This window comes from Phascolarctos cinereus, unplaced genomic scaffold (assembly GCF_003287225.1).
Source record: "Phascolarctos cinereus isolate Bilbo 61053 unplaced genomic scaffold, phaCin_HiC Scaffold_2;HRSCAF=192, whole genome shotgun sequence".
Classification (NCBI taxonomy): domain Eukaryota; kingdom Metazoa; phylum Chordata; class Mammalia; order Diprotodontia; family Phascolarctidae; genus Phascolarctos; species Phascolarctos cinereus.
The window spans coordinates 258,086,100-258,098,396 of record NW_027555625.1 but is presented as its reverse complement, the minus strand read 5'-3'; the positions used below and the strand labels follow the sequence as shown (position 1 = coordinate 258,098,396).

The following is a 12,297-nucleotide window of genomic DNA, read 5'->3' as shown; positions in this document are numbered from 1 at the left end:
TCTGATGGGATGTGAGAAGCTGGAATTAGTTAAAGGTGATCAAGATGGTTAAGGAAAATCTCTTTCCTTAGAGATCTTCAAAGACAGGATAGAAAACCATGATGTCTGTAATGGGCCACTGTTGTGCTGTCTAGAGACCAGGGGATCACACAAATGTATGCTGGGAGTATTCTATAAATCAGTGAAGATTTAAGCAGTGCCTGGTAAGGCACAGACTCATTTAAATCCAGTTTATAGCTAATGAGGACAAAGTCCCAGGTTCTGTTCTCATGGGGCAAGTTAACTTTGCACAGGGCAAAACCTTAATGCTCATCTCACAAATGTGTCCTTTGGCTTTGATCTCCTGCCTATTCCTCATAGCTAGAGAAACACAATAGACCCGGAGTTCTCTTCTTGGTAAGTTAGAAACGTTATCCTGATATATAATAGACAAAATGATAACATTTTGGGAAGGTAATGGTGTTTCTGGTCAGTTTTTTTTTTAACAAAAAAAATGAAAGAGTTGTTAATTAATCCAAATTAAATTAAGGAACTCACATGAAATAACAGATGTGCCCAGAGGGGCAGAGTGAACTCACCCTGTTGAGGAGAGAAATACTCCAGGCAGACCATGACCTGTTTACTCATTGTCCTAGTGAATGAAATCAGGCTAAGAATAGCACAGCCAGGACATACTAAACACTAGGGGCAGAAGGGAGTATCTTTTCTCAAGAGCTCAGCTCTACATTTCTTTCTGAACAACAGAGAAATAGCTGGAAACTTGGGTTTAAAATTCTGGGATTAGGACACAGGCAGAATTCTTGGGAAGGGCAGCCTTTTCTATGGTGCTTTTGAATACTGTGAAGAAGGTGCACTTTTCAAAGTGCAGACCATCCTTTACCCCCAAATCCTTCACCACTTAAGGATTGGGTCCTTCAACACTCAAGGATACTAAGTCCAAACTTGTGAGCAAACAAAGTGAAATTAGAAGTTTACCCTCCAATGCTCATTAAAACTAGATCTTCATAGAGCACCAGCCCTGAAGTCAGGAGGACCTGAGTTCAAATTTGGCCTCAGACCAAACACCTGACACTTACTAGCTGTGTGACCCTGGGCAAGTCATTTAACCCCAATTGCCTAAAAACAAAACAAAAAAAACCCCCTAGATCTTCTTTCCATATGGACTATGCACTTATCAGTGCAGCCTTGCTCCAGAACATAAATGAAAGGAATCGATAGATTTCTTTGCCATATCATAGGCATGGGACAATTTCTGTAGTTGTCTTTAAAAAAAAATTTTTTTTAACTCATGTTCCTACATTGTCTACATTCCCACCTATAACCCTTCCTCTTTCCACTCCCACAGAGTCATCCCTTATAATAATTTTTAAAGGAATAAGAGAAAAACAACTCAGAATAACATCAATATATTGAAAAAATCTGATGTTATATACAATAGAGAAGAATAGAAAGACTTATGCCATACCCAGGGACTACCTAGCTCTTACCTCCAAATCTTCTCATCTCTTCTTTGGGGCTTGGCCCCAAATGTTAAGCAACATTCAGTTCCAAATGCTTTGTGGTTATTCTTTCCCTTTACATTATTGTAATCACTGTGTATATTGTTTTCCTGGCTCTGTTAACTTCACTTTCTATCAATTCATGTAGGTCTTTCTATCCTTTCATGATGTCATAATATTCATCATTTCTTACATCTTTCAAGCTTTAAACTGAAACTTCTGGGACACCATATATTCTATTACACTCATGTATTACAATTTGTTTAGCCATTCCCCAATAGATGGGCACCAATTTTGTTCCCAGTTCTCCTCTACCACAAAAATTGCTGTTATTAACATTTTGGTATATATGGGAATTTTATTTAAATCTTTGACCTACTTGGAGTATATGCCTAGCAGTGGACTCTCTGGATCAAAAAAAATAGGCATTTTCATCACTTTCCTTACATAATCTTAAATTGCTTTCCAGAATGGTTGTACAATTCCACCAACAGCTCCACCAACAATGCACTAATGTGTCTGTCTTTCTCTTCAAACACTATTTCCATCACTGTGCTGAATATGAGGTCAAACCTCAGGGTTGTTTTTCTTTGTATTCCCTTCTTAGTGCATTCTTTCATTTGGTTAATAGTTTCCAGTTTTTGTTTTGAGAATTGTTTGTTCCTAACCTCTGATCGCTTATCTAATTGGTAAGTGACTTTTGGTCTTTATTGTTTTTAGTTGCCTCTTTATCTTGGATAGCACATCCTTTTCAGAGATATTTGATACAAAGATTTTCCCCCAATTTACTGTTTCCCTTCTTATCCTACACCCTATTTCTGCAAAGGCTTTTCAGTTTCATGCAATCAGAATTATATATTTTATCTTCCATAACTGCTTCTATTGCAATCAGAATTATATATTTTATCTTCCATAACTGCTTCTATCCCTTGTTTGGTTAAGAATTCATTCCCTCTCAAAGCTGTGAAAGGCATTTAATATGCCTCTCTTCTAATTTTTTAATGGCATGAGCTTTAATATTCAAGTCACATATCCAATTTGAATTTATTGTGGAATATGGCATAAGATGTTCTGAATCTAATTTCTGCCAGGTTGCTTTCTAGTTTTCCCAGAAATTCTTGTCTTACTTGTTCTTTCCTAGGTAATTTAGGTTTGGGGGCTCAACACTAGGTTGAGTTCAATTATTTCTTTTTCTTCTTTGTCTTTTCTGTTCCATTCTCTACTTTTCTGTTTTTTAACCATTACCAAATGTTTTTGATGATTGCTTTATTATAATATAGGTTGAGATTTTAAGTGTTATTCACCCTTATTCCTACCTTTTTTCATTATTTTATCTTGATATTCTAGATCATTTGTTCCTCCAAATGAATTTTGTTATTATTTTTTCTAGTTCTGTAAAGTATCCCTTGCTAGTTTTATTGGTATAGTTCTAAATCAGTAAATTAACTTCAGTAGTATTGTCATTTCTATTATGTTGGCATGGCCTAGCCATGACCACTGAATATTCCCCTAGCTATTTAAGTTATTTCTTTAAATATTTTTTGTAATGGAATCTATTCAGATACTAAATGTGCTTTGATAACACTCAAGTATTTTATGCATTTTATAGCTATTTTGAATGAAAATTCTCTTAAAATTATTACTTCCTGTATTTTGTTATTTTATGTACAAATGTTATTTTATGTAGCTGTTGATTTTTGTGGATTTATTTTGTAGCCTGCAACTTTGTTGAAGCTAGTAATTGTCTCAATTAATTTTTTCGCTTGTGCATATCATCAACAAACAGGGGGCAACTGTGTTTTCTTTGCACTATATCAAATAATGGCAGGGAAAGGGGGCAACAAAAAGGCTGTTCCAGCAATTTGGCTTAGTTAAGTATTAGGAGCAGCACCAGAGGAAGTAGTACAAATGAATACAGGATAATAAATTTAAAACTAGAAAGGACACTAAGAAACCATTTCAGATAAAGCCTTTAAAATTGTATGATAAAAGTCAGTTATTCAAAATTATTACAGGTGAATTACAAGACTGTTCTTTATGGAAAAATGAAATTGGTATTAGAGGACATGTTTAATGAGGCCATGTGAGGAAGAGAACCATTGGCTAACTGCTTCGTTCTTCTCTCTGCCCAGGTGCACAAGCAGCCTTGGGTAGCCTTGAATAGCATTATTACAGAGGGTAGGGATTAGAATTTTAAGGTTCTGAAATTTTTCCTTAGAGGTCCAAAGTGTATAGCACATTTCTAACTATATGCTACTGCCACTCTCAAAATAAGGTCAATAATACCTTCTCCAGCCTCAAAATAAGGTGACTAATGAATATACTTCTTAATTCATATCATGTCAGCAGATAGTATTTATTCCTACTTTGACATATTCTTGAAATAGAACTTGTATGTGTATACACACATATACACATATGTACATACACATACATATATACATCTCCAGAGGGTGTCCCAAAAGTCTGAGTGCAGTCTTAAGCGTAAGCTTTTTTTTTTTAAGTCATAAGCTTCAGACTGCACTCAGACTTTTGGGACATGCTGAATATCTCTCTCTCTCTCTCTCTCTCTCTCTCTCTCTCTCTCTCTCTCTAGATATATATATATATATATATATATATATCTAGAGAGAGAACAGCTCTGTCTTGCTTTGTTATGAAACAACTCACATTGAATTTACATTTGTTTGTTTGTAGTCTTTCTCAGTTTGCAATTAAAGTTTGCAATTTCTCAAGTTTGCAATTAAAGTGCACAACAGATGGTGATTTAAAAAAAAAGGATATTACAGACTGTCCTGTCCAACTCTTTTATTTTAGAGATAAGAATTAGTGCCATGGAGGTAAAGTGACAGATTGTGCATTATCCCATAGGTAGTTAGTAGCACTGTTAGGATTTGAACTCCAGTCTTTTGAGACCAAATCTAGAATTCCAGAGTTTGTGCAGTAGGAGAACACTTTGGGCAGAGAGGTAGATGGAAACCATTGTGTATGTGTGTCTAGATAAAGAACCGCTGGTACTAATGGAAAATATCAATCAATGAGCATTTATTAAGTGTCTACAATATGCCAAGCACTATGAGCTAACAGTTTAATGGGAGAGACAACATGCAAACAACTACATACAAACAAGATATATAAAGTGTGAATTGGAGGGAATCTCAGAGGGAAGGCACTAGGATTAAAGGGGATAGGGAAGCCTTCCTAGAGAAGGTGGGATTTTAGTTGGGACTTGGAGGAAGCCAGGAAGCAGTGCTGAAGAAGGAGGGAATTCCAGGCATGGAGGACAGCTGGAGAAAAGGCCCAGATGAAGAGATGGAGGGTCTTGCTGAACAGCAAGGAGGCCAATGTCACTGATCACAGAGTATGTGAGGGTGAGGTGAGCCTGGAAAGGCAGGAGGGGGGCAGGTTATGAAGGGTTTTGAAAGTCAAACAAAGTTTTAAGTTTGAGCCTAGAGATGATAGGGAGCCACTTGGGTTTTTTGAATGGTGTGATGTGGATTATGAGACTTGTACTTTAGAAAGATCAATTTGATACCAGAGTGGAGGATGAATTGGAACAGTGAGAGACCTGAGGTAGGCAGACCTATCAGCGGGCTATTGCAGTAATCCAAGCATGAGGAGATGAGGGCTTGCACCAGACTGGTGGCAATGTCAGGAGAGAATGGTGTACAAGAGTTTAATATGGCCTGTTCTAGGGGTCATAAAGGGATACAATGAAAAAGAAGACTGTCTGCTCTTCTTTCCTTTTTCTTAATTAAGCAAGAGTATAGAAAGCTCCTTTTCTTTTTTTTCAGAGCCATCAGCCCTCTTTGCATTGCTCCAAGTCAGCAAAATAGCTCTGATGGAAAACAATTCTTAAAATTGACAGAGGTGTCAACATGCAAACTGACAATATACAACAAATGATTTCAGGTTTTAGAAATGGTTCTATTTTAGGATGCTGAGCATTCTCACATCCTGGTTATGTTATTGTCATTATCCTGAATGCTATTATTCACTATCTGCTTTCAGATAGGGCTTGCTTCCACTTGTTTTTTAAGCCAATGGCCTGATTCTGGTTCCACTTAACTTGACATCCAATGTCTCAGGAAATTCTCAATATATCCCAAATACTAGAGATCAGTCTTCTTTAGGCCTCTGGATTGGAGACAATCCTCTCAATCCATGAGCTTAAGATGAGAACCAGGAGGGTGCTATGTGAAACCATAGTTCCTTTTCATTTACTTCACAATGTCAGAACAGTAGACACAGATAATTATTATGATGCTAGGATGCTTTGTGATGTTCCAGAAATAATAATAGTAAGCATTTATATATATAATATTGGTTTGCAAACTGCCTACACATCTCATTTGATTTGTGTAACAACCCTGTGAGGTAGGTGTTATCACTCCCTTTTTAAAGATGTGAAAACTCAGGGGAAGGGAAAGAAAGGAAAGAGAATGGAATCTGCATTTATACAGCAACTACTATGTGCCTGGTACTATGCTAGTCACTTTACTAATATTATCTCATTTGATCCTCACAACTCTGTGAGATAGTTGCTGTTATCATCCCCATTTTACATAAAAGGAAACTGAGGCAAAGGTTAAGTGACTTGCCCAGGGTCACACAGTTTGTAAATGTCTAAGGCCAAATCTGGACTCAGGGCTTCCTGACTCCAAGTATAGGCTAATCTCAATCGTAAAAGAAAAAGTAGAATCTTGAAGAATATCTTTCCATTCTCCGGGCTCTCTGAGAGAATTCGATATGCCTTTTTAAAAAAAAATGGAAGAAGGCCTTTAATAGGAGAACAAAGAAGAAAATGGATCTGAAGAAACAGACAGGAATCCTAACCTGGGTCAAAAGGTTGGAAGGTGGGAGAATGTGGCATAGAGGAGAAAGACAGAGAGAAGGACCAGAGAATATTTGGTGCTAAAGAACAGATGTGAAACTATATCTAAAGAGGAGGGGACTGGACCCTTAGGGGCAGCTGCTTGTTTTCCAAGGAATGATAACGTGGATCCACAAGTGCCAGCAGGCATTAGATCACCCAGTAAGGACCAGAGGAAGAAGAGATGAATAGTGGTGCCTGAGGGGCACCGATGCAGCTATTTGTCTGCTTGATAAAAAGGCTAGAGGTCTGCTGTATTCCCAGGGCATGTAACCAGCATGTGACAAACAACTTTCCAAGACATCTCTCTACCGGTGGTGATTCACGAGGGCACAAATGATGCTGCCAAAAGGAATCTAGAATGCATTGCTAAAGATTATGAAGTCTTGGACGAGAAACTAAAGACCTTAGGGGCTACAGGTGGTGTTTTCATCACTGTTGCTGATCAAAGGCAAGGGCTTTGGAAGGGAAAGGTATATTTGGGAAGTTAGCAACCTGCTAAGAAGTTGATGAGTTAGAAATGAAGCTCCCATATGCATCAAAATATTTATAGAAAAAAAAATGCGTGTGACAAGAAAGAACTAGAAACAAAGCAGATGGTCATCAATTGGTAAATGGCTAAAAGATATTGGGCTATATTAATGTAATAGAACATTACTGGGCTATAAGAAGCACTGATAGGTTCAGAGAAGCACGGGAAGACATATAAACTGATGCAGAATGAAGTTAAATAGAACCAGGAAAACAATATACATAATGACTACAACAATGTAAATGGAAAAAATAATGAACACTGAACTGCATAATTCTATAACAAACTTAGAACTGAAGAAGGGATGAGAAAATGCACCTCCCTTCTCTCAATGCACGTCTCCGTGGAGACCTAGCTAAGGAACTATGGGTGTGGAACACTGAAGATACTGTCAGACTCCCTTGATGTGTTGATTAGCTTTGATGAACTACTGAATCCTCCCCCCCCCAGACTTTTTTTTTAAATTACAAGGAAATGTTTGCCAGGTAAAGGAGTTGGGGAGGTATGTGTTCAGAACCAAAGACAATGTGAAAAAAAGAGCAATACATTTTTAAAAAAGAATATGGTGTCTGAAAATGGGATTTAGATTTCTGGATCATGGCATAAGAATGGGGAACTTGTGGCCTCGAGGCCACATGGGGCCCTCTAGGTCCTCAAGTTCAGCCTTTTGACTGAATCCAAACTTCATAGAAGAAATCCCTTTAATAAAAGGATTTGTTTTATAAAACTTGGACTCAATCAAAAGGCCAAAACCGAGGACCTAGAAGGCCACATGTGGACTTGAGGCCACAGATGCCCTATGGGGGATGAGAAAGACCAGCTCCTGGCCAAAAGTATGCCTAACATAGTTACTATTGGTAAGAATGTATTTCTCTGGAAAACTGCAAATCTGATGAAAAGGGCTTTCATCTGTAAAGGAAGAGAGTAGGAGAAAGCTGCCAAGCTCGATACCCTAGGCAACTGTTACAATGTAGAAAGAATACTAGTAGACATGCCCAGAAATTTGTAGGAGACAAAATACAGTATACAGCAATAAAACTCTTGGCCTCAGGTATGTCTACGTAAATGCATAACTTATGGGTAAGAGGCACGGCAAACCAGAGATCCAAATGCAAATCTGGATGCAAATCCAAAGGCAAATTTGATCCCATAGGTATTGCCGAGATTTGGAGTGAGACTTGTAGACCTGAAAAGGTAAAACTTATCCAAAAGGAACACCATAAACTGGGGGGGAGGAAGGGAGGCAGGGAGGAGAGGAAAGGGCACTGAATGTGATTGTGTATGAAGAAGTACATCCATGTGAGGAAATCTGGGAACTAGAGGAAGGTAGCATGGCAGAGAGTATTTGGGAAAAGATTATTCTACGGATAAACCGAACAGAAAGAAATGTTTGAATATAGACTACAAAAGGATCAAATGAGACAACTATAAAGTGCTTAGCACACAGTGCCTGGCACATAGTAAGCACTGTATCAATGTTAGCGATTGCTGTTATTATTCTTGAATGAATGGATAGCAATATTTCTGGACAACCTCTTTAAAGGGGATTTGAAATCAGTAGTTAATTCAACTGACTGTTGCCCCAGATCTTCAGAGGTGGTTTATTTGCTCTAGGCACTGGTCCTACAATTTTGAGAGCTGTAAGTAAACACAAGTCCTTTGAGTTGTGCCTAAGTTACCTTCCTAGGTTTTCTTCAGGTATGAATAACTAAAAGTATACCAGTTAGCACACACTCTAACCAATTATGGTTTCCTTATGCTTTTTAACCCTTCCTGAGAGCTGAGAGACCAGGATCCCAATAAACCAACCAAATTTTTACATACCCTGGATGTCAGGGAGAAAATGAGGGAAGAAGACACATGACACAAAAGAAGGGGAATAAATGTCTCTCTTTTCACTACTGAACCATGGTCAACTGCAAGCTGGGCACATTCTGGGAGCATGGTGGCTGGCATCTGGGCTACTTTCACTGAGAAAGGGTATTTTACCCAGGGTTCATGTTCAATTATTCCTCAGCTGGAGGGATCCAGTTTGTATTATGGATTCCTTGTGAATATATTAGTATTGCCATAGCTATGATGTCATAGTCTGGGAAGAGGATAGGGAAGTGTTGAGAGTTCACCAGAACAATTCCTGCTGGTCAAAGAAAGGACAAGAGAAGGGAAGATTAGCTCTAGGGTTGTTTGAGAGAGTTCTTGGAGAAGATTCCTTTTCCTGTCTCCTATCCTTCAAAGTCTTCCCTAGCAGCTCATCCTATGCTCTGTCTCCACCCCACACTTTTATGGAACTCCACTGAAGTTCAGAGGCTGTTTGTTATGTATAATTGTGGAAAGAGAAAAGGGAGCAAACAAGGGTCACCTCTGCGACTCTGACTCTCACTCATTCTCCATTTCTTATTTCACTTTACCCAGGCAGATCAGAGTTCTGTGGGGAATTGGCCCTCAAAGAACTGAGTCTCCGACCTTCAAGAAGTGGGCTCCCCCTGTTGGCTTACAGGGTTTAGCATCGGTGAGGATTAACTACATTTGCAGTGTTTTCTACAGCTTCAGAGGGCTCTGAGAACACTATAAATAGCCCATGGTGGATTAGTGGAATCTTCAGCCTTGAAAGAAATCACTTCCTTTGGCCTTTGGAACAGGGGAAGGAATGTGTAGAGAGAGCCTGACAGCTGAGTTGAGTGTGGCCAGCTTGTGTGGGGCTCTGACAGCCTAGGGTGCTATCTTTATAACTGTTATTGCTTTTTCCTTCTTATCAATAACTCTCTCCTTGTCTTTTCTTCAACTTCATATGTTTACTCTTCTTTTCTTTTCTGAGGATGGACCATAGGCAACACGATAAAGTGTAAAAAACACCACATTTGGAGACAGAGTTTAAATCTCATCTCTGTTCCTTACTAGTAGTGTGACCTTGGGGGACATTTCATTTATCTGGGCCTTGTTTTTTTAACTGTAAAATGAGGGATTTGGATTAAATAATCTCTGAAGTTCCTTTCAGCTATAAATCTACGATTCAATGACATCTGGAAATTGAGATGGGAACAGGCCCTTTTCACAAAGCCAGTCAAAAGAAGGGGTCTAGGATGGGGGAACCATTAACATATTTTGTCCTTCCTGGTCCCTCTTGGGGATTTTTTTAAAGAGGCAGTGGGAGTTTCTGCACTAGGCTTAGCAAAGTGGCCACTGGGTCCTCTCTTGGGCTCTAAATTGCCATGTTTCCAGTCATCAATATGAGGGAAGCAGGTGCCAATTAGCACTGATTAGTTAAGCTCTGGGAAAAACAAGAATCCTTTGTATACTCCTAGCTTAAAGTTCTTACTATGTGACTTCAACCCATCATTCTCCCACCATAGGCTGAAGGCTAAGGATTTCTGTTCCTTTTTCAAGAATAGTCAAACAAGGAAATACCAAGGCACAATGAGTTTTCTAAGTACGCACTCTCTCTCTCTCTCTCTCTCTCTCTCTCTCTCTCTCTCTCTCTCTCTCTCTCTTTCTCTCTCTCTCTCTCTCTGTCTCCCTCTCTCCCTCTCACTCACGTACACACACACATTTGGCATAGGGTACCTGCCTCTCTCCATACAATGAATAATCTTTCCCTGATCCTTGACATATTACTAAAATGATCACAAAATATACTTACCTATTTGCATGTTACATATCAATAGAATGTAAGCTCCATGAGGGTAAATACTGGTTTTTATTTTATTTTGTTTGTACCCTGGTCCTTAGCACAGTGCCTTGCATAAGAGGTGCCTAAGTTGTGCTTGTCGGTTTGTATTGGATAATCCAACCAAAGGGTGCTGACAGAGGAATAAAAAAGGCAAGATTTTAAGTTCAAAATCTATTATACTGATAGTTCAACAACCTATATCATTCCACACAATACTAACTGGGTGATTGTAATACTTGGTAAGAGAAATAAAAGCTTCTCAAAGAGTAAGGCAGTGGGAGCAGAGCACCATTTCTTCTCCTGGCAGTTTGGGTTCTGCAGTCCCATTTCTAAGTGGGCACACAAGGCTTGGGTTTGCCCCTCCCCAGCGACCTGACCAGAGACACCCTATCCATTCCCCAGCCCCAAAGCTGAAATTAAGCTGGCCCAGGAGGAGATGTTTGGAGATCCCTGAGTTTAAGTCACACCAAGACCCTCATGCTGACACACAAACAACCAGAAGAAAAGTTTTTTTAAAATGTTAACTTAACAAAGAAAAATAATTAAGTTGTTTGACTTCATGTGGATAAACCCTGGGTGAGAAATTGAATTTTTCATTTTCGGCTGTTGTTTTGGCCTCCTAGAGACACTGCCTGAAAGGACCAAGGGAGATAGGTTGCTTAGTAACTAGGATGTCCCTGGAGTATTACTGGTTCCCAGAGGTCTTTTGGGGACAGCTCAAGGCCTTATAAGCCCCAGCCTTTGGCAGTCATTTCCTGTGGTGGCTTCAGGACTGAAAAAAGGAACTTGGCCCTGAGGGGAGGGGGTGGAAATAGTAATTTCTTATAAACCTTATCCAGTTCACAGACTGGATAAGTGTTAGAATAAACCTTAAAAATAACAGAATTCTTCTCGTAACTACAGGCTAGTTTGGGATTTCATTTTCAAAGCTAGTCAGGCTCCTGCCTAGGAGACCAGGACTAGAAGAGAAGAGCTTAGAGGTCACCATTCCATTCTCCCCAAATCCTCAAGACAAAGGACCAACTGGTCCATCACCAGGGAAGGTCTAGGAATTCCCACTAGGAAAAGCTACAGTTGACATTGAGGAGCAATGGCCCCCAATCCCAGCACAATGGCTGATAATAGAGGCCTCAGGCTAGGTGGTCCCAGTCTCTGCTGGGCTGTAGGGTAGGGCTGGGGATGATGGGCAGACTGAATAATAAGTAGGGTGGAAAGAAAACTGGCTCCAAAGTCAAAGGCCTTGTCTTGAAATGCCACCTCTTTTGGTTACTCCCTGTGTGATTCCTCATCTGAAAAAGTGAGGGATTAGACTAGATAACCTTTGAGGCTCCTTTCAGGTCTGGATCTATATTTTATGATTCCCAGAAGATCAAAATAAGATCATTGTGGGCTAGTGATGGGACAAAGGATATTCTCCCCCTACTCAATCCCCTGTAGGGCAGACTCTACCTTCCCACATTTATTCCTCCTATTGTTTCCTAATACCAGCCAATGAGATTACCCCTCTAAAGTCTAGCCTATATATTCACCACTTGCTCCTTTGCTTCATTTCACAGCCCATTCCTTCAATGCAGAGACTATTTCAGTGGAATGAGAGAGAAAGCCGCAGTCACCAGGGCCTTGTGTCCTTGGCTCAAATTCTCACTCATTTTCCATTGCCTTCAGCTCCTTCCCCTGCTTTTAGACCAGGACAAACACTCTTTTTGAAAAGGGACTGTTTGTTTTT

At 39.5% G+C, this 12,297-nt stretch overlaps 1 protein-coding gene across 2 annotated transcripts in view; it reads right to left on the bottom strand.

The window, feature by feature from the left end:
* GPSM1 (G protein signaling modulator 1) overlaps nucleotides 1-12,297 on the bottom strand; it is a 171,582-nt gene that overhangs the window by 114,819 nt on the left and 44,466 nt on the right. The window lies entirely within an intron of this gene.